Source organism: Caloenas nicobarica, chromosome 2, assembly GCF_036013445.1.
Source record: "Caloenas nicobarica isolate bCalNic1 chromosome 2, bCalNic1.hap1, whole genome shotgun sequence".
NCBI classification, from domain to species: domain Eukaryota; kingdom Metazoa; phylum Chordata; class Aves; order Columbiformes; family Columbidae; genus Caloenas; species Caloenas nicobarica.
In genome coordinates this window covers 66760910-66784476 of record NC_088246.1, presented here as the reverse complement: position 1 = coordinate 66784476, position 23567 = coordinate 66760910, and the positions used below count along the sequence as shown (strand labels likewise).

At 43.1% G+C, this 23567-nt stretch overlaps 1 protein-coding gene across 2 annotated transcripts in view; it reads right to left on the bottom strand.

Annotated features, from left to right (window-relative positions):
• Nucleotides 1-23567, bottom strand: part of KCNG2 (potassium voltage-gated channel modifier subfamily G member 2) — a 65497-nt gene that overhangs the window by 4260 nt on the left and 37670 nt on the right. The gene's annotated exons all lie outside the window — the stretch shown is intronic.

The window sequence follows — 23567 nt, the reverse complement described above, 5'->3', positions numbered from 1 at the left end:
TTTAACTTCCTAATTTTGATAGGTGTGAAGACTACAGGGAGCTTAATTTGTATCTGCCTCAATAACACATAGGACAAAACATCTTATTTTTAGGGGCTTTGCTCCTATCACAGCATAATTAAGCTGTCAGGCTCTTCCATCAGATACAGAACCAAGATGCTTTAATGCCACCACACAAATCTGGCTCTGTGGGCCAGAGCCAAAGCTCAGAGTCACAGGAAGGACTCTGCCTGTGCCACTGTAACTTCTCACCTTATTAATCAGAAACCAGCCATCAGACTGATGTTGTCCCAGTGCCCTGCTGCCTGAGAATCTCATATCAGGATACACTCGATCTCACACCTAAGGGCAATGGCTGCAGGTGATTTGCAGCTCCTGACACTACTTATCTTTGCATGTGCACGAAAGGATCGGGCTGAGACGTTAGGAAGACAGCCCATGGAAGAACCCATGGCTTGATCAAAGCAGCAGCAATGGCAAGAAGCAAAAAAAAATCTCCCATGTGCAAATTTGCTTTCTCTGAAAGGTACATCACTACTTGGACCACCATGCTTGCAAGCTAAGATGTAGCTTGCCTTAAGAGACCTATCTGGCAGTAAGAGTTCTGGATTCTGCTGTGCGTGTATATAATTTTCTTGCCACTAAAAGTTTAAGGGAAGTCAGGAAGCCTACGGAGAACTTAGCCTTGGAACAGACCTACAAAGACATTAAGGCATTTAATAGCTAATTTGCCACCTAATTCCCCCAGCACTCTCTATTTGGTGCATAAGGAAAGGAAACTCTCCAAAGGCCTTCTGTGTATGAATTTTCATGTGGGAGCGAACAGGAGTGAAAATTGTTCCTCGTTATGGACTACCAGTGGGGATGACTTTTGGAAGACTCTATCTGCCCTCCCACAGTCTGACATGTTTATCCTGTGTAGGTTCACAAACCCACAGCTCTGCTATTTATGTCTCCAGCCTTCCTGCAGAACTACATCAAAAATGCAGGCGCAGGAGCAGCCTAGCAACCTTTGTTCAGCCGAGCACCAGAGGCCTGGCAGCATCTGCAGCGCGGGTCATCCAGCACAGAAGGAGCAAGCTGGCGTCTTTGCTCATCACAGCAATGAAGAGCTGAAATCTCCTCCATCCAGAGCTGGTGGCGAGCTCTGGCTTTTCTCCGCTCTTCCCACTACCCACAGCTGACAGTGAAGGTTGTGAATGCTGAAATGTTTACCTTCAGTAAAGTGGAGCGATAATGCTCTGCTACACAGAGTTCATTTTAATGGGATGAAACAATCCCCTCTTTTAGCTAATGCATAATTATCTTCAGCAAAGTGCTCACCATTCTCAGTATTGTTATTAACCTATTGCAATCTGAACAAGCCAGGCTCTGTCTGAAGGCTGTCTTAAAAGAGAATAAGAGAGTCTGAACAGACTTTTAGAAAACAGACCTGTGTGTCAATTAGCCTGCCAGAGGCCTTTTTTTGTCACTAATTAAATGTCTTCCTGTCCCCTGGACCATGTTTCAATATCATCTAGGTATGATCTGTTATTATCCTCACATGAAATCAAAACCAGAAACAACAAAAATGTGTTTTATGCTCTTTGCACTTTGTTTCTTTCAGCTGCAGCTGCTTTTCCTTGCAGTTTTTTTCCCTTTGATTACAGCATTGTAAAAAAAAAACCAACATTTTTTTCTCTTTCTAAAACTTTTAACTGTATATTCAAGTCCAACCAGATGCTGTAACTCTGCCTAGCATTTTGAGGTTTTTTCCAATTCAAGAAAACAAAACAATACTGCATAGAAAGAAACACAAACAGATCAAAAAAAAAAAAAGCAATCAAGAATTAATCAGCCATTGGAATAAGATAAAAACAATTCCTAACAAAATAGGATAGCATCCTGCCCAAAATAGGTCTGTATCAAATCTGTATGTTCTAAAAAAAAAATCAAGCTATACCAATTCATGGGCATAAACATGTAAATTAACAACTACATACTGCTTTTTACTTTTTGTAAGCAAAATAGGTATCTCTCATACCATGCAGATTTCTTCATCTTGTAATCTAACGGATTCATATCTAGCTTCATGAAACTGGGCCACAGGAGAACTTTTTTTAGTTTTCATAACAATTTGATTTCTTTTTGTCTTTTAGAGGCCTAAACAAAAATTCGCATGAATGGCAATCACAAAGGACACCCACCCATTGCACTTCTCTGGTATTAAAAGTCTAACATTCTTTTTTTTTTAAAAAAAAAAAAAAAGGTCATATAACCATGCCACTAAATAAACAATATCTTAGGCTTTTGATCACAAAAAGGAGTGGTATAATAAAAATAAATGGAAACAGTTGTTCTTTACAAGATGTTGATGTTTATTTAAGTGCGTATATGTGTTTCTTTCAAACAGCAAGTAGATTTTTATTTTCCTGTGCAGAAATTACTTGAGCATGGGGAAATATCTGCAGTTGCACAGGATTTTGGGGCTACATACTAATGTCAACTCAGGGCACAAGAAAAGGAACGAAGGAAGGTCTCAGTAATTCATTCTATGCTGTCAAATTAAAGAAGTGAGTCTCCTTCAACATGATTTATAGGAATATGCTGTCAAAAAGCCAGCCGCAGTATCTTTCTTTTGGAGAAACATATTCTTTGCCAAAGGTTTCTTTGGCAAAAGGAAAATTACAAAAAGAAATGCCAGTGTCACTGTAGTTCAAATCCAGCTGTACTCATTGCTCTGGATGGTCTGTCTAAAAACTGCAGGCATCTTTCAGAAATGTTTTGGTTTGGCTTGCAGGCTCCCTTTCCCTGGTATGTTCCTGTATTGTGCCTCAGAAAAATTCTCCTTTGTTTTGTCACAAAAGTGCGGCTTCGTGACCCTGCCTTTGTCCTCTGGTCTCCTGAGAAGAATTCTGACTCTCCTCTAGATTCTTGCAGGCTCTGATGCCATCTCCTCCCTCTGGCATTAGAAGATGTCAAAAGCCAGATCACCTCTAACTGCCCCGGTTCTTGTGTGGCTTTGCACACACATTTCTGTATGGTCAGCAGCTTCACAGTACTTTCAAAGAAGTTTCAATGCTGCCCACTTCCCTCAGTAATGAAGATCTCCCTCCCTGTCAAATACATATGTTAAGAAAAAGAAAAACCCAGACATGAGAGGTATTGCATATAAAAATACTTAAATAAGCTTTGAAATCATGGCATGTCTAAAATGGTATTTTTATTCTCTTCCTCTTGCCCCTTGTTACTTGAGCCTTTTGGACCATGTATTTCAAGTGTTTCTTTGTGCACATTAAATCAAATTCTTTTATTTTTTTAAATGTGGAACTTAAAATTCTGATGTAACCAGGGTCTCAGCACCAGAGATCAACATCAAGGGACCTGCAGGCGAAGTCGCTGAGGCTGCTGCACAAGGTCTGCCCACAGCCTGGCCGCAGTGCTGCAGAGAGCGAGACAGTCCCCAGCCCGGCAGCTGAGGGTGTTCCCCTCCAGTCTGGGCTTGAAGCTGAACTGCCTCTTGTAGTCAAGGTCTGCAGAGAGGTTCAGAGGACGGAACCCTACTTGCAGTTACTCAGCAGCCCGACACTTGCTCAGCTCAGGAGAGACCCAGCTCCTGCTGCTAAGCAGGCAGGACGGGAGCCAGGACCTGGCTCTGTCCCAGCCTGCGGGAGTGCCTGGAGCACTGGGTGCTGGGTCACCACCGTCTCTCCTCCCAGCTATCACTGTCAAATTAAGAAGCCTTCCCTGAGAAAAATTCCAGCAAAACAGCAACATTCCCAGAAATGTGCCCCCCCCAACAAAACCCAAAGATTTTGCTCACACTGGCACTTTCGGACAAAAAGCAATTTTCTGATGAAAAGTGATTTTCTGATGAAAGCATCCAGCCAATTGTCACAGTGAGGATGAGCGTGTGACTCTTGCGATGTGACCCACTGCTGGAAGGGCAGCCCTGGAGCACGGACACGCTCCCCTCGCCATCGACCACCTACAGACTTGGTGATTGTAATTCAGTACATCTGCCATCAAAGCCAGGGTCAGGCTGAACTTGCAGCCCATCTGCTCTGGGTGCTTCTTGTGCTCCTTAGCAAAGATGATTCAGCTACTGCACAGTTTGTCCTCAGAGCTGGCTGGCTGCTAGTTCAAAGTAACAGTTTCTCTTTTTAAAGTCACCAAGGGGCCATGAAAGAGCCCTGTGCTTCTTGCTGTACGCACTTTGATCTGCAACTAGAGCTAAGTTCATGCTTCATCTTCAGCCCAGCTCCTAGAAAAGGTAACCAGAGCATTGCCTTCAGTGGGGAGGGTTGTCACAAATGGTTTGCAGTTATATTATGGACACAAGATAGCTCCTGTACAATTGTTCCTGTACAACTTGTCTTTGTTGAAGAGAAAGAGCAAGGAGGTGGGAAGGAGCTATACCTACTCCAGACTCATCTGTCTGGATTTCGTTTGATCCCAAGGCAGTACACCCTAAATCACCACTTTTCAAAACCTCTCAGCCTGCCATTTTTTTCTGCCAGTGAAGCTTCACATAAACATGGAACACCAACAGGAGCAAGGGAGATGCCAAAATACTATGGCAACTGCTAGAACGTAATTTCAGGGTGTGCTAAAATCCAAAGCCAGGGTCTAATCAACTTGTAAAAATACATGCTGCGCTGTTCAGTTGCAGTCCTGTAGCCAAGGAGTTATGGAGATGCCACTACCTGCATGTGCCTTGCATTTCTGTCTCTCCTGAGTGCTCTTCTGATGTGCAACTACGAAGCCAAACAGCTTTGCTCATGGAAGGCTCAGAAATGGCTCTGGGAGTCTACGGGAGGGAAGAGAAGACGATGTGCGTGAGGAGCTCAGCTGTGCACTGTGGTAGCCTGTGGCCACCCGAGCAGACAGAAGAGGCAGGAGACACAGATGGCACTCAATACAGGACGAACCAGCTGTGCTTCCTCAAGCTACTCTGCCCAATTCACAAGCAGCCTGCTGCTTTAGGCCATCTCATTAGGTGGATTGGCGATGGCAGAGCAGTGGATGTGGTCTACCTTGACTTCAGTAAAGCATTTGACACCATCTCCCACAGCATCCTCACGGCAAAACTGAGGAAGTGTGGACTGGATGATCGAGTAGTGAGGTGGACTGCAAACTGGCTGAAGGAAAGAAGCCAGAGAGTCGTGGTCAATGGGGCAGAGTCTGGTTGGAGGCCTGTATCTAGTGGAGTGCCTCAAGGGTCAGTACTGGGACCAATACTACTCAATATATTCATCAATGACTTGGATGAGGGAATTGAGTGTACTATCAGCAAGTTTGCTGATGACACCAAGCTGGGAGGAGTGGCTGACACGCCAGAGGGCTGTGCTGCCATCCAGCGAGATCTGGACAGGCTGGAGAGTTGGGCAGGGAAAAATTTAATGAAATATAACAAGGGAAAGTGCAGAGTCTTGCATCTGGGCAGGAACAACCCCAGGTTCCAGTATAGGTTGGGGAATGACCTATTAGAGAGCAGTGTAGGGGAAAGGGACCTGGGAGTCCTGGTGGACAGCAGGATGACCATGAGCCAGCACTGTGCCCTTGTGGCCAAGAAGGCCAATGGCATCCTGGGGTGTATTAGAAGCGGGGTGGTTAGTAGGTCGAGAGAGGTTCTCCTTCCCCTCTACTCTGCCCTGGTGAGACCTCATCTGGAATATTGTGTCCAGTTCTCGGCCCCTCAGTTCAAGAAGGACAGGGAACTGCTGCAGAGAGTCCAGCGCAGGGCCACAAAGATGATGAAGGGAGTGGAGTATCTCCCTTATGAGGAAAGGCTGAGGGAGCTGGGTCTCTTTAGCTTGGAGAAGAGGAGACTGAGGGGTGACCTCACCAATGTTTATAAATATATAAAGGGTGGGTGTCACGAGGATGGAGCCAGGCTCTTCTTGGTGACGACCAACAGTACGACAAGGGGTAATGGGTTCAAATTGGAACACAAGAGGTTCCACTTAAATGTGAGAAGAAACTTCTTCTCAGTGAGGGTGACGGAACACTGGAACAGGCTGCCCAGGGAGGTTGTGGAGTCTCCTTCTCTGGAGACATTCAAAACCCACCTGGATGTCTTCCTGTGTAACCTCATCTAGGTGTTCCTGCCCTGGCAGGGGGATTGGACTAGGTGAACTTTCGAGGTCCCTTCCAATCCCTAACATTCTGTGATTCTGTGATTCTGTGATCTCAGCCTCAAACTGCATGACCGAAATTAGATACTATAGGTAGGACTTGGGTTTCTAAGCCATAAATATTGAGCTTTTAGACCTATTTAACTGTCTTTTCCCTGCAAATGCTGCAGATGTTTTAACAGTTTTACTCTGCATGGATTTGGCATATACATCTGAATTGTGGAGAAAGACACAAACAGAGGGGATTCGATCACCCACCTTCCAGGCAAGACTACTGTTGCGATTCTAAGGCTGCCCTCCATTTCGCTGCCTCCTTCACTTACTGTCCCTGCCATATATAGATAAAGTCTGCAGCCCACTGTCCTGCTGCTTTTTGCCCCAACAGAGTTTCTGGGAAGAATGGAAAGCAGGTAAGTAGTACTACAGATGCATAAAATGCCCTTTCATTAACATTGTCTTCTCAACCAGGTTTTCTCACACCTGCATCCAGTTTTAGCACATACTTCTCCAAAAGCAATAGTATTTGCTAGAGGGAAACAAATGTTACCTGAATCTACCTTACGGAAAGCAACCAAAACCTAAAATCTGCAAGAAGCATGTAAAGAATAAGCCAGACCATAAATACCTATGAAACAGAACACCATCAACTTGCCTGATTTTCAGATGCCTATCAGGAACAGCACACTACCTCACCTGGAGAGGCTGGCAGGGGCGAGCGGGGGATGTAAAGACATCTTAAAACTCCTCAGACTCTTTGACTGTGGCTGGGAGCAACCTGAGGGAACAGTATGTGCTCCAGCAGCCATCTGCTGCTACCTCCCAGTCTGATCATACCACGCACCAGGAGAGAGGGGCTGTACTTAAGGAGGAGTGATGTACCCTGGTAATGTTTTCCTTTGAGAATACTTTTTAAGGCTCTGCCGCATTCTCACTGCCTAGTGACCTCCTCATGTGCTAGTATTCCCTTTGCTAGTATTCGCTTTGTTTTCTTATGTTTCTAATCTGCTTCACTACAATGAGCACACAGCTTCTCACAACCTGCAGTTTTCACTCTTGAAAGAGTCTTCACTGTCAATCTCTCTTCCCACACCTCTCGAGTGGATGAACTACAAGACAGGGACTGGGGGAGAAAAGTCCCTCCCACTGTATGTGAAGATCAGGTTCGTGACCACTTGAGGACACTGAACATAGTCTATGGGACCTGATAAGATAGATCCCAGAGTCCTGAGGGAACTGGCTGATGTAGTTGCCAAGCCACTCTCCATGGTATTTAAGAAGTCATGGCAGTCAGGTTAAGTCCCTGGTGACTGGAAAAAGGGAAACATCACACCCATTTTTGAAAAGGGTAGAAAGGAGGACCCTGGGAACGACTGACCACTCAGTCTCACATCTATGCCTGGCAAGATCATGGAACAGATCCTCCTAGAAGCTGTGCTAAGGCACATGTAGGACAAGAAGGTGATTCGAGACAGCCAGCACAGCTTCACCAAGGGCAAGTCCTACTTGACCAACTTAGTGGCCTTCTATGATGCAGTAACTACATCAGTGGACAAAGAAAGGGCAATAAATGCCATCTATCTAGACTTCTGTAAAGCCTTAGACCATGGTCCCCCCCAACATCCTTCTTTCTAAATCTGAGAGATATGGATTTGATGGGTGGGTTGTTTGGTGGATGAGGAACTAGCTGATGGTCTCATCCAGAGATTAGTGGTCAATGGCACAACGTTTGGATGGACACCGGTGACAAGTGGTGTCCCTCAGGGGTCTGTACTGGGACCAGTACTGTTTAATATCTTCATCAATGACAGTGGGATTGAGTGCACTCTCAGCAAGTTTGCAAATGACACCAAGCTGCGTGGTGCAGTTGACGCACCTGACGGACAGGATGCCATCCAGAGGGACCTGGACAAGCTTGAGAAGTAGGGGGTTGGACTCAATGACCTTTAAAGGTCCCTTCCAACCCAAACTATTCTACGATCCTATGACACCAGTTCCTTCTTGCTTACCAAATATACACATGGAAAAAAAGCAACACTTGTACTTGGAGCTCACTGATAGATCCAAATACATAAGTGAAGGATTTGATTTGTTCAAGAACCACCCATGTTCAACAAGAATGATTCAAACTGGAATGAGGCAGGAGAGTAACACAAGATTACTCGGATGGATAGTGAAATAGAAAACCTATCTTAAAAACAGACATTTAAATGCAATTGACTTGTTTACCATCGTCAAATGAAGGCACAGAAGAGACACGTTTGCTGTCTATAACTAAAGCAGGGGGATGAGGACAAGCACCATTCAATGGCATGGCCAAATGTTCTCATTCAGGTCTGTCTGGACGTGCTGAAAGTACTGCTGTCTCTGCCTGCTACCTGGCTGTTTACAATCTCCAGCTCATCCCACTGAATGGGCTATATCATCATTCCTTAATCCTCTTCAGTGCAAAGTCAAACAGGATAACTCCCTGGTTGGTTATGCTAGAACAGCTGTCTTTGTTCAGGAGTGGCTGGGAAGGGCAACACCACCAGCTGAGTAATGGCAGGTGAGGTAGGAGTGGGAAGGAGAAGGACCTCACATGCTCATTGCACAAGCTATTTGAAAAAAACACATGACTAATAGAAAGGACAGCATTGGCAGGAAAGAAATAGCTACACCAGCTTCCAGAATTTGGAATGAAGTTCCAAAGAGCCCCTCGTGCAAAAACAGGGAAGACCAGAGACCTTTTAAGATTAAGTTTCTCAGTTTCTGGTAACGGTGCTGTGATGTGGTACCTGTGACAACAGGGGACTACACTCATCTCAGAGCACCCCTCCAAAGTCCTACCTCCTTGTAATGTTCAACTAGCAAAGTGAAATGATGCACTTGATGCTGCTGGAGCTGGGCCTCGGGAGGCTCTAAACAAGAGAGAATTTCAGGCTATATGTACAAGAATAGGTTTACTGCCATTTGTTTAAACAAATATTCTGAGTCAAAACACTGGTTAGTTGTATCTGGGGTCTGCTTTGGCAGTTTTACACCATCCCAGTGCCATTTGGAAATTGACTGAATACAAAGAGCTACACAAGAAGACACAAGCCCAAGAGAACAAGATATTTGAGATTCATGAACTCCCACAGCATTTTAGGCAGGATTTCTCAGGCCACTGCCCATATGGCTTGCTTTCTAGAAGCTTTGCCCTGCAGCAGACCCCTCCGTGGGAAACATGAGTGACACAGTGGTCCAGGTGTGTCCACAGGTCCCACACGGCCTGCCAGGCTTGGACCAGGCCCTACCTGCACACCCAGACACTGGGGGGCTGCTCGGCATAGATGATTTGTTTATCAGAGTCACTGCCATGGACGGAGGCAGTAACACAGGAAAAAGAATGATGATTCCACCAAGCAGTGGTGTCCTCTGAAGAACAGCTTCACATTATAAACACTGATGTTCTTAGTGTTTCTGAGTAAAAATTACCTTGGATTTTTCTATTTCCAAATTTCCAAAATGTTCTTCTTGGTTTTGGTCCACTTTTTCACTGAAATGGAAAGTTAAAAAAACCCCCAAAGGAACAGTTAAACACCAGAAGCCTATCCCTTATCCCCCTGATTTCACATGAACTAGAAATCTTCCTCTTCAGCCCACTCTCTATTCTAGCTCTGATAGAGGCATTATATCCCCCAAGGCTTAGAAACTATAATGCTTTTTTTTTTTTTTTTAAAATCAGTTCTCTGTAAACCTAAGCAAATGCTTGATCCTGAGCTTTTATGTGAAGAAGCCCAGTTAGCTTGCAATTTTGCAAATCTTCTGATTTCTGGAGAATAATTGTGGCTTGTAATTTCTGTCCTAGCACAGACAGACTCAGTTCTTGCTTCAAAAAAATTGAGCAATGGCACTTGGCACTTACAGCACACCTGCATCTCATAAACGTGGTAGGATTGCAAAAATAAAGATGGGAGGGCTATCTCTCCTAAGTGGCAGCATAAATCAAAATGCCGCAAAACCAGAATGGGGCTGAGTCCTCGCCAAAGGCACTTACGTGCAGTTGGAGCAGTTTCCCCAGAGAATGACAACACCAAGACCAAACACTTTCCTCAGAAAGGACCAGCCCAAGAGAGATGGGGCTGTTACAGACCAGTGGTATTCCCAATGCTTTCACACCTGCCCAGCACCTGGGAAAAGCCGATGCTGTGGTGGCACCTGGCTGTGCTCACAGATATGTGCAGATATATGGTATCTAGAACCATGCTCTTCCTAAACCCAGCATCCTCTTTTCTTCTTCTCCTCAAGCTTGTCTCACACACCGAAAAAAGAACCTGTCTTGTTTTCTCTCTCTCTCTTTTTATAACTTACCAATTGTATTAAAAAGAACAACTGATTCTTAATAGCATTTAAAGCATATTTTCCCTATAATTTCCCCCAGTTTTCCCCTTCTTTCAATCCTTCTTTTAGAGGCTCTTCTCCTCCTGCCTCCCACTCATTGCTAGTTCTATTTTCTGACCCACATTAGTTTTACTGGTTCCTGCAACCCTGTAACCTGCTATAAAAGTTGAGGGTGCCTGTTTTTTCTCTTCTGAGGAAAGAAGGACAGCGTCAAGCTTACTCTTTTCCTCTCATGTGTTTTTTTAAACCCGTTTTCCCTCTCTTTCCCTTTATCCTGTTATCTGAAAGCAAGTGAAAGATTAGCCTATGTTGCCTGTGGGTAGATTTGCTCTCCTGCTGGTAGGGACTGAGTTGCAGCTGCAGTCTGCTATGGCATTGCCCTTGCACTGAAATGCTGTCAGCTGTTCTGCACTTGCTAAGTGGATGAGTTTTTGCAAGGTGGATCTGACCACTATGAAAAGCTGCACTGTCTCATATCCTCTCTTTCTGCTCAAGGCAACAGTAACAGTGTTTTCTGTGACAGCAGAGCAGAATATAAGAACTGCATTACTTGCCTTAAATTAGCCAACATGTCTACTGTGTACAAGGGCAACTAGCTGTGGATTGGGAGAAAATATCCTCAAATTCTGCCCACAGACACTGAGTGTGTGGACCTTTCAGGAGGGTGCTGCGATTTCTGTTCTGTTGTCACCTCTACCCAGTGCAGTGTGTGCCAAGTTTCCAACACAGCTCAGGATGTATCGGATGCCTGGGACCTTTACACTATTTTCTGTATTTCCTATTTGTATCCAGGCTCAGAAAATGAGCTGAAGCAGAGGGAAAGGCAGGGCGGGGCGGGGGGGGGTGTGTGTGCTTGCAGGGGAAGGTGAAGGTATAATGGCCTTGCCGGTGGATGGCCAGAGGGCTGGGTTGACACATGTCCTGGTGAACAGCCCATTCAAGCTGAGGCATCCTGCTCCTGAGCGACCTGCAAGCCCAAGTCTGAACAGCAGCTGATGCTGGGACTAAGTCCTGCTGGTAAGATGTCCCAGCCATGTCACTTCTCTTTGGAAAGCTTCCAAGCTTCTGAGGTTTTCTGGCTGCCCTCCCCTTTAATCACAATTATGAACTGCCACTGCTCATTTCATCTTACTGATGTCTTCAGGTCTGAACATACAGGAGGGCCAAGGAAGCCCCAGATGTACAACATCCTCGCTGGCACCTCCTGCACAGCACCCCTGCACCAGCAAGTCAGGGACAGGATGGCAATGGCTCACCCCATGGCTCACAAGTAACACACAGGGTTTCAACTGAGCTGTCAGGTTCAGAAGGACTGACAATGTATTTAAAAACCATATGAGATGTTGAAGATGTCCCTGCCCATTGCAGGAGATTGGACTAGATGACCTTTGAAAGTCCCTTCTAACCCCAACTATTCTATGATTCCATGTACACAAGCATCTCTAGATAAATGGTTTCCATTGTTAATTACCCACCCTGTAATACACCTTATTTAGGGCAGGAGTTTGTCTCGCTGCAGGTTCCAGTTATTGTTCACTGTTGCCCACAGGCATTCTCTTATTCTGCTGTTTACTGCACTAAAAACTCTCCTAGTGTCTCACTAAAAAGCAGAATTTTTGGATTTTAAATAATTATTTTAACTTTTTTTTTTCAACTTACCTGCTTAGTGGATTCCAATCTGGACACAGTATCTCAAGCCTCATGCTTTGCCTCTTAACTAGCATGTCGGATAGAAAATCGTGTACAGCTGATAGTCCACCAGAGTCTCTAAATCCTTTTGTAGTCCCCACTTCCAAAAGAGTCTTTTGTCCCGGGCTGTCTATGCTTTCTACACTTAAAAGTTGCACCCTCTGCTGATTGATGAACATGCAGTTACCCCTCCCATGTTCAAATCAGTTCAGCTTACTGTGCCAGATACTTATGGTCCCTGACTAATGTGTGATTTTTGGGCTGTCTACTTCATTTGCAATTATTTTATATTTTCTCCCAAATCACCAGCAAATCACCCAAGTAGCTCCAGGCCAACACCAGGCACGCTTGCATGCATTTCTGCGTACACTGTCACTGGATGATGATTTTTCATGTTAGTCTTCTGCTACTTAGAGATCTAACAGAAATTTTTAAAACAATAAGGGAGATAAGCTTTTGAAAAACATCATTTTTATTAAGGAAAGATGTTGTGTGTCACTAATTCAAATATCTTACAGAAGTGTAAGTACCCAGATCAGAAGTTATTTTTTTCAGAAAACTTTATAACCTTATAAAAATTATATAAATTTTGACAAATGAGTGATATTCTACATTGACTAGAATTAATTATGCTGTTGTCCTCAAAAAATGTTGCCGATTGCATTCAGTACCATCTTTTTAATGGTTTTACTTAGAATTAATAACATGCTTACCTTCAGAAAACCCAGCAATCTTGTAGTTTTCTCCCATTTCTTTCCTAAGCCTTTGTTAAAAACCTACTGCAAAATTATTTTAAATATTTTTTTTTCATTTGTATACCACTCTTCTATCTTAATTTGTCTTGAATCTAAATGTCTCCATGGATACTGCAAAAAGTTCCCAATTTCAAAAACTTCTGTATTTCATCTCAATCACCACATTTTAAGCGATGAAAATGTAAACATTTATCATGTTAAATGATTTAATGCAATTTTTCTAAGTGCTGTACACATGAATCAGCTCATTACCTCAGCTTAGCTATATGAGGTCTAGCCAAACATAAATCTGGTTGCTTTCTTTCATTCCAAACCTCCAGAATTGACAGCAACATATCCTGGAGCTCTGAGATGAAATTTCCAGATGATACTTTGATTGCAAATAAATGAAAGATTTCTCTCTTTCAGAACTCCAGGACAGTACTCAATAAGCCCATACAGCACAAACTCTCTTGCGAAAGGCAGTGGAGCAATCTATGGAGTGAAGAAGCTACACTGTACCTTCAGGATATTACAAAGTAGGCTCTACTGAGTAGCTGTAGTAATTTTGCAAACATGACTGAAGGCCAAGCAACTATTATCATGAGAGTCAGAGACTCCCTGGATGGTTTACCCAGAATTTAGGAGAATAAACCCACTGGTAGGTGTAAATAGTTACGGTGGTGGAACCAGAGAAATTTATAAAGAAACTAGATATGGAGCATGTTTTGCTGGGTGAGACGCATTGTACCAAACATATACCAATTAACAACGTGACAAAGTTACCAATGCTTTTATGGAAGAGTCTTAGTTGTTTCATTATTAATCACTAATGTTATATTGCAGCACATTTATACAATATTTAAAAGAAGACCTGAGCCTGCTATTTATTCATGAGAAGATATCCTGTAGACCAAAAGAGTTCATTAGCACAGCACAAAGTTATTAACAAGTAATCAGGAATTTTATCTTATCCGACTCTTGCCTCATCCCCAAGCTAACAGGACAGAGAAATGCTCTCTCCATTTTTTTATTTATAAGCCGAAAACACTGCAGAGATTCTCAGGTGGTTCCCAAAGTCTATATTGTAAACTACTACCCTGTAAATCTTCCAGGGCAGCTCCTTGTCTCATAGGATTTCTCTATTTACTTGGGAAAAGCAACACAGGAAAAGATGTGGTGGTGATACTCAACATTGGTATGGCATGAACATTCAGGTGGTAACCTTGCTGAGATGGGGAATTTTGAGCAGAGGGTCTGCAGGCACACTATGGGACTCAGTCCAAACCTGTTCCACAGTGCTGTGTCCCTACCTCCCAGTCTAAAGGCAGCTCTTAGTGAAAGAAAAAACAACATTCCTCCTAACCCTCCCAATACAACAGAGAAAGATTTTCTTACTGGGACCATGTTTCCTTTGTCTTCTCCTGAAGGAGATGTCATGACAGAACAACTAGATATGTCTGCTAAAGTTTAAATAGCTTCAAGCAGGAAGGCTGTATTTTTTTTTCCCAAGGGGGTGAAGGACTGCACAAAGTAGTTATTTTTTCCCAAGAGCAACAAGTAAGCCAAGGAGAAGAAATGGTGATAGCTCTACAAAAGTAGTCATGACTAAATACAACTAGTTGCTATCCAGCATCTGGTCCACACAACCAATATCAAGAATAACTAATCATTCCTTCAAACATTTTCTGTTAATTAGCAGCTTGCGGTAGCCTTGCAAAGGGGAGGGTCTGCCTCTGAAAAGAGCTGGCAAAGCTGGCACATGATGTGTTATTTGACCGGGGGGTTTCCAGGCAGCTGGAGCCCTGGGCGCTGGCTGGCAGGGCAGCTGCAGTGGGTACTGTGTTGTGCAACAAGGATGCCAAGGCGTCACAGCACCAAATGTGTTTCCCTAACATCTCAGTACAACAATCCTGAACTTAGTAAAATAAACCAACACTGAGATGCTCTAAAGATAATAGCTGGATTTGGATAACCAGTAAAGCAAAGATTTAGATTCAGATCCACAAAGAAAGATTAATACATGTGTTTCTTTTACATTAATGTCTGTACATTCAGATGGTTCACAGACAAGCACAGTTCCCAGTAAAATGATCGAAGGACATGATATTTTCTTGATATTTGCAAAAGCATTTTGCCATTAGTCTTATATTTACAAATTCCATGGGAGTCAGATAAAAGATGCACACCACTTAAATAAAACAGACAACTCAACATTTAAGGCGTAGATTGAACAGTGCAGAGCTTCTTGACTCCTTGATTTTAAAGTTCTGTGTGTGACTCACAGAAGTAACATCGCTTTTATCTTTAAAACCTCATCCCTTTCAACTGCTTTCAGACAAGCCTGAGCTGTCTGAAAGGCAACATGCACAGCAAATTTCCCTGACCATCAGATATGAACTGGGAGACCACACTATGATGACTCAGATTTGCACTGCAGAACTTCACAGTTACTCCTCAGTTTTGGACTGTCAAGATGTCATACAGTAATTGCATCTTGCATGAACTAAGTTGGTCTTGCTTACGCAAAGAAAAAAATTTCCTTACTTAGAAATCTAGCTTGCAGCTTGAGGCATGAGGAATGTGCCCACGTACCTGAACAACAGCACAGATGTAATGTTTATTTCTGTTATGATGATGGTCATAGATGTTGTGTTTAAGATATTCTGTCCCAAAGCATTCACAATCTAAGTGCGGGACTACACAGAACAGGTGATGAAACTACATGAGGTAGATTGAGCACATAAACAAGAAAGCAAACTTTTGCTTATTGCTGACGACTAAAGCTGTGGGTAAAGGATGCTTTCGAAGCCTGTAATCTGCACTGTGTTACCATTTTAAGTACCATCTGAGCAGAAAACCAACTTTAATCTTATGAAAGAAAAAATAAGAAACACCTTACTTTTATTTAAAATACAGCTCTGCATTGCTGTGAGTCCTATATCCCTTAAGCAAGGGCATGTGAATGCGAAAGTCAACATGAATTTCCTGAGTGTACAGGAACTTCCCTGTGCACAACGTTGTAGGAAAGGCTGGTGACAATTGTTACTGAGTCATTTGGTCTTTCCCTGGCCTCCAGCCAGCTGTGGCCTGAACTGCCCAGAGCAAACACAAAATGCAAATGAGCAATGTAGGGGATGAGTACATCAGTAGTTCAGTTCAGATGCTATAACTGTGATATTATTACAGCTCATCCTTTTTTTGCATTTAAACAGCAGAGCTGAGAGAATGGTATAATGAATTCTCAGATAATCCCCAGGGAAATTAGTTAGTCCAATTCCCCAAGATTCTTCTTATACAAAGTCACCCTCGGTGCCTATATACTATAAATAGTTACCTCAAATACCAGCAGGGAGATTTTTTTAAATACATGTTTTATGTTGACTGTGTTGTAATTTCTTGAACAGTTTATTCCACAAACAAAGGAAACACACAAGCTGCAATTTTATTAAGACTTTCATTCATAAAAAAAAGATCTATGAATCACATAACATGTGGCTCAGTTAAGATCAAGGTCTTTGTATCACATACAGAAAAACAGCTGAATGGTCACAAAAGAGATAAAGTGCTAAAAACAAGCTTTCCAGTAATGAAAAGCTTCATTCCAGAGTCTCAAGCAGAGTGCCATCTTAGGATAGAAAACACCAGCAATACTCTTTTACTCCTTTACATTACTTTTCACTGAAAAAAATAAATTATATAATGTAAAAATGACAGTTTTTCCCACCCAGAAGTATCTCGAACTGCAAGAGTTTTGAGATAAGATGGTATCATTCATCCAACAAAATGTTTGACTTTTCTGACACACTGAGGTCCTGAATACTTACATTTCTTTCTATGTAGCTACCTGTTCATATCACAGACCTAAACAAATCAATAGTTATAACCACAGAATCACAGAATGGTTGAGGTTGGATGGGACCTCTGGAGGTTATCTGGTTCAGCCCCGTCCACCCACTCAAATATGGCCATCTAGTTGCCCAGGACCATTTCCAGATAGCTTTTGAATATCTCCAAGAATGGAGATGCCACAACCACCCTGGGCAACCTGTCCCAGTGCTCAGTGATCCTCACAGTGAAAAAGCATTTTCTGATGTTCAGAGGGAATCTCCTGTGTTTGTGACTCTTGCCTCTGGTCCTGTCACTGGGCACCACTGAAAAGAACCTGGTTCTGTCCTCTTGGCAGCTTCCCTTCAGATATTTACACACACTGAGGAGATCCCTCCCTGAGCCTTCTCTTCTCCAGGCTAAACAGTCCCAGCTCTCTCAGATTTACCTCTTATGTGAGATGCTCCAGTTTATCATCTTCATGGCCCTTCATTGGACTCTCTCCAGTATGGTCATATCTCTCTTGTACTGGGGGGGCCAGACCTGGTCACAGGACTCCAGAAGTGGCCTCACCAGTGCTGAGCAGAGGGGAAAGAGTACCTCCCTCAACCTGCTGGCAATACTTTGCCTAATGCAGCCCAGGATACTGGTAGCTTTCTCTGTTGCAAGGGCGCATTGCTGGCTCATGGTAAACTTGGTGCCTACCAAGACCCCCAGGTTCTTGTCTGCCCAAGTGCTTTCCAGCTGGGTGGCTGCCAGCATATACTGGTGTGTGGGGTTTTCACTCGTCAGGTGCAGGACTTTGCATTTCTCCTTGTCAAACTTCCCAAGGTTCCTGTCAGCCCACTTCTCCAGCCTGTCAAGGTAATTCCAGATGACAGCACGACCCTCTGGCCTATCAGTCACTCATTCAAAGTTTGCATAATCAGCAAACTTGCTGAGGGAACACTCTGCCCCATTCTGCAGATCACTAACAAAGATGTTAAACAGGACTGGACGCAGTATGGACCTCTGGGGTACACCACTAGTTACTGGCCTCCAACTAGACTTTTTGTCACTCATCAACCCCCCCTGGGCCTGGCTGTTCAGCCAGTTTTCAGGATCTCACTGCTCATCAGCTTGCCTATGAAAAGCTGTTGAGAATCATTATACAAGACCCTCTTAACCTTGTCTGAAGTTACTTTAGTATGTACCTTTGTGAAATGAAATCTTTAGTCACGAGATTGTTTAAAACACACATTCACAATTTATCTATTCCCCATCCTCACCAATAAGAAAGTTGAAGCACAGTGTGTAAATTAAGCTTAGAAGGTTAAATAGTTTCAGGCTTCTTTATGAGCTATTATTAACTTCGTTATTTATGAGGCTCTCTCTTTGTTGTAATGTTATTCAGTTGAAGGTTATTGAACTGTAACTTCCTATCACAGCATCTTTAATTAGACTAGCTTTTCCCAATACGTTAGAAAGCACCATGAAGAAGGAAGTACTCTCTGATCTTCTCCTGGTTTATTCTGTGTTACTACAAATGATTGAGCTCGGTGGGACTCAGGCCTATAAATGCTTTTGTGAATAAGGACAAAATGCTTGATGTTAATCTCTGAGTTCACCATTTATTTTCTGTGATGAGGAAGACTGTCTAATAAAAGAAAGCTTTCTTCTGCAGATAGAAATGGTTGGCATTTCCGTTTTCACCAAGAAAAAATGAAGTCTAATATGATGACTACCTGCCTTTCAGTTGAATTTCTCAATGTCTTTTGGTTGTTCAGCTCTTATTGTGTTGTTAAAGCTTTTGCTGTAATGTATTCCCAACTGGTTTAAGACTCCTGTGATGTATTAGCTGCTTTCCTTGAGTCACTCGATGCCTGCCATGTGTTTAGAGGGTTGAGAAGCCCACTTAAAGGTATCATATGCCTAAAATGCCTTAAAGATACCCTATGCCTCTGGCTATTTTCGTGTCTTGGAGATCATTTTTGTGGTGGTCTTGAAAGAGGTCAGTGCCTGAGGGCTCACGCTGTGATATTGTCTCAGCAGTATTTTGCCTTGAGAGGAGAATTTTCACCATTAAATTTAGATCTTGCACAGAAATCTCCCATTCTAAAGATTTTGAAATTAAAAATTAATTATTGCTTTGTTACTTTACACAGAAGAACCTGACTCTCTTCACAGGTTTGTTTTCTTTATACATTTGAAGTGTCCTCTTCTTGAAATTTCCAGAAGCAGCTGTTATGTGCATTATTGGATTAGTGGGTTTTTATTTAATTTAATCAGTAAATAAAAGCTAAATGAAAAAAAAAAAAAGAGATAAAAATATATGTCCTAGTTTGGTTAAGTAAAAAGTAGTTTAGGATCTGATTCTGTTAGATTTATTGATAATTGTGCAGTGTCTGAATTACATCATACTATTCCAAAAAAGACTAACGCTCGAGATGAATCACAGTGGCCATTAGTAAGAACAAGAAAGCTACAGTACACAGGAACATGATCCTTCTCACTCTTCCTAAACCACTAGGGATTGCCGCTGTCATCCAGAACATCTGGAGCAGTTAATAAAGTTAACAAAATGTATGACTGATTCTTCTTCTGTATTTTAAAAGAGATAGGCAGGCACCTGAAATAATTTCCTCACCCACTTGGTAATTACTTCTAACTTTCAATGTCACATGCTTAACATCTGTATGAGGTCACTCACACCTCTCCAGGACATCACTGGATGTAACAGCTGGTCCATTCAGATGACATTAAAGGGTCAGGGTATGAAAAATTGCTCTCCAGCATGGATTTTTTTGTGACTGGTTCCCTTCTCTTTCCCTGAAGCAATAACAGGACAGATAGATGGCACATAAAGCTTTTGATTTCTGGAAAACGCCAGCTCAAGGAAAAGGCCACTGATTGTTAGCCAGAGTATCTACGACAGCTCTGACACGGAACCCTGACAACAGCAATGCCAGCCAGAGAACCTCGAAAATGTACATACCGAGTACGGTGTGTTCTTGAAATAGTATTTATGTTTATTTGTTCCTTAGCCAGGAGGGATGCACATACATTTTCTGCTTGTTAGGAGACTGCAAAACCAGACCAAAGAGCTATCACTGGGCACGAATTTTAAACTAGGTACTAGGGATACAGCCCAGGGTGATTAACTGATGACTTTGAATTTACATAAACTCTCTTCTCTCCGCACCTGTTACTTGATGAGCTGCATCAGCTTGCTAAGCCATGTACAGGTGCCAGGCAAGGAGTTTGCGACCTCTGATCCTACAAGCAATTCCATGTGAGCAGATGTACAACTCCTTGTCCAGCCTTACTGAGGCTGAAAAGATCTGCATGGGTATTTACATCCATTTGCGCAGGACCAAAATCAGTCAGTGTGTGTGACTCCTGGTATGACTTAATTTCAACTCAAATAGAGTGTTGACCTGCGCTGCTTCAGTAGCAGGCGAGGAACATTGGGTGTGAACTAAGCTATGTAAGAAGTGATACTTCACCTGTCCCCTGTGTTAAAGAACTACCTTTGTCTTAAACAAAATAACAATTTCTACTCTGCCCACAGACTTCCCCTGTGCAAAGGGAAAAACAAAGCCTATATGCAGGAGCTCTGAGCTTTCAGAATTTAAGGACACAGAAAATCATCAGATCATTTATTCTGATCTCCTCTGCATTGCAAGCATTTCACCCAACTTGAACTGAAACCAGCAATTTACTTTTGATTGAAGCAGAGTGTGTTTAGCTGAAGGCTACCTTCCAGAAGGGCACTGAGCTTTGAACTGAAAACATTAAAAAATACAAAATACACTAATTCTCTTCCCACTCTGCCCCAGTAATTAATCACCATGGTATTAAATATTGGCACCTCGTTTCCCATATGAATTAATCTCTCCGTCATCTTTGCCAAGTCTTGGGAAACGGGAGAGGTGCCTGAGGACTGGAAGAAAGCAAATGTCACTCTGGTCTTCAAAAAGGGCAAGAAGGAGGACCCAGGCAACTATAGACCGGTCAGCCTCACCTCCATCCCTGGGAAAGTGATGGAACACCTTATCCTTGGTGCCATCTTAAGACATATCAAGGATAAGAGGGTCATCAGAGACAGCCAACATGGCTTCAACAAGGGGAAGTCGTGTCTGACCAACCTCATAGCCTTTTATGAAGACGTAACAAGGTGGATTGACGATGGCAGAGCAGTGGATGTGGTCTACCTTGACTTCAGTAAAGCATTTGACACCATCTCCCACAGCATCCTCACGGCAACACTGAGGAAGTGTGGACTGGATGATCGGGTAGTGAGGTGGACTGCAAACTGGCTGAAGGAAAGAAGCCAGAGAGTTGTGGTCAATGGGGCAGAGTCTGGTTGGAGGCCTGTATCTAGTGGAGTGCCTCAAGGGTCAGTTCTGGGACCAATACTACTCAATATATTCATCAACGACTTGGATGAGGGAATTGAGTGTACTATCAGCAAGTTTGCTGGTGACACCAAGCTGGGAGGAGTGGCTGACATGCCAGAGGGCTGTGCTACCATCCAGCGAGACCTGGGCAGGCTGGAGAGTTGGGCGGGGAAAAATTTAATGAAATATAACAAGGGAAAATGTAGAGTCTTATATCTAGGCAGGAACAACCCCAGGTTCCAGTATAGGTTGGGGAACGACCTATTAGAGAGCAGTGTAGGGGAAAGGGACCTGGGGGTCCTGGTGGACAGCAGGATGACCATGAGCCAGCACTGTGCCCTTGTGGCCAAGAAGGCCAATGGCATCCTGGGATGTATTAGAAGGGGGGTGGTTAGTAGGTCGAGAGAGGTTCTCCTTCCCCTCTACTCTGCCCTGGTGAGACCTCATCTGGAATATTGTGTCCAGTTCTGGGCCCCTCAGTTCAAGAAGGACAGGGAACTGCTGGAGAGAGTCCAGCGCAGGGCCACAAAGATGATTAAGGGAGTGGAGCATCTCCCTTATGAGGAAAGGCTGAGGGAGCTGGGGCTCTTTAGCTTGGAGAAGAGGAGACTGAGGGGTGACCTCACCAATGTTTATAAATATATAAAGGGTGGGTGTCACGAGGATGGAGCCAGGCTCTTCTTGGTGACAACCAACAGTAAGACAAGGGGTAATGGGTTCAAGCTGGAACACAAGAGGTTCCACTAAAATGTGAGAAGAAACTTCTTCTCATTGAGGGTGACGGAACACTGGAACAGGCTGCCCAGGGAGGTTGTGGATTCTCCTTCTCTGGAGACATTCAAAACCCGCCTGGACGCCTTCCTGTGTAACCTCACCTAGGTGTTCCTGCCCTGGCAGGGGGATTGGACTAGGTGAACTTTCGAGGTCCCTTCCAATCCCTAACATTCTGTGATTCTGTGATTCTGTAATCAGGATTCAGCTTTTAACCATGCATCCTTTCCCTGCTTAATTTAAAGGCCTTTTATATGATACAGTTCTCCTCCTCCCATAAAAAACACTTATTTGCTTAATCCACTCATCTTCCTTTTGATAATCTAAAAAACCTAAAATGTGTAAATTTCTTATTGTATGGCATTTTCTCCAGTTGTCTAATATTTATAGGTGTTTTGCACTCGCTCAAATTTTTCAAAATATCATTTAAAAGTATCAGTGTGAGAACAGACTGCAGTATTCTAGGGTGACTCTCACCAATGCTGCATACCTGCACAAAATCATCATCCAGCTAATTCTAATTCATTCTAATCACTACTCCCCAGCTTAGATATTCAAGGATCACATTGACCCTTCTGACTTTATGCTGCAACAGGAACTTACATGCAGTTGCTTGTACCCTAAATCCTATTTAGAGTCTCGTTTCGGGAATCAGACTCTCTGCTTTTGGAAAAGCAAGCCTGCATTCATCTTTTTTGTACAATTTTGCATTTGACTATGAAAACATGCTACTTTTAATGGCTTCAGCTTACCAAGAAATCCAGGCTTCTCTCATATGCTTGCTCTATCCTCATTATTACCCTCCTCCACACAACAAATATTATTAGCCTATTACTATGAGTTCCTATTTATGTTCAGATCACTAGTAAAAATGTAAGGTGCCTAAACTCTGGTAATTCTGAAAGCAATTGTTCAGCTCTCACTTTAATCCAGGAACATCTAAACACCAAATACATCTCAGTTTTCAACAGTAAAATATCCCTTGTGCTTTAAATTCCAGCATGCCGGAGCCCTGTTGGTTAATTACAGTAAAAGGTGTATGTTTTGGAAATGATCTTTATAAAGTTATTAGGACAACATAGTTTTAACTAGTACCCAGTACTACTATACCCAAATTTTAGATCATAAAAAGCCTTCAAAACAAAGATCTTACAACAAATCAAATATCAGGCAACATACCAAATGTTTTGCCTTTTTTTCCTGGCTGCTACTGAATGAGTCTGATTCTAAATCGAACAACTCAGTTGATATCTAACCTGAGCACACCTCGCAAGCAAAGGATGGGTTTAACTGCACATGAGGTACTCAGTCAAATGCAAGGGTCTCTGGAGTTGCTGGACCCATTTTCCATCAGCATGCTTTTCACTTTCAATGCTACAAAGTAGTAAATGCCTCCTGTCAGGCAATGAGCGCTCTCTTTTCTGCTAGTGGCAGTGAGTGATGAGCCACCCAGCACTCCGGTGATGGCACACAAGAAGGGTTCTGCTTTCATGTGAGCATAGCCTTCAGCTGAGAGGCAGAACTTGATGGGGTAAATGAAGTAGCTGAAGTTCACAATCACATTTATTGACCATGGGGCTGGAAAAGAAGCTCAAACATTTAGTGTCAAGCTTGGATTTGAGTAAAAAAAGGAGGCCATGAACTCTTCTAAAAGTCCCCACCCCTCAAACCCCTTAGATTGCATTTCA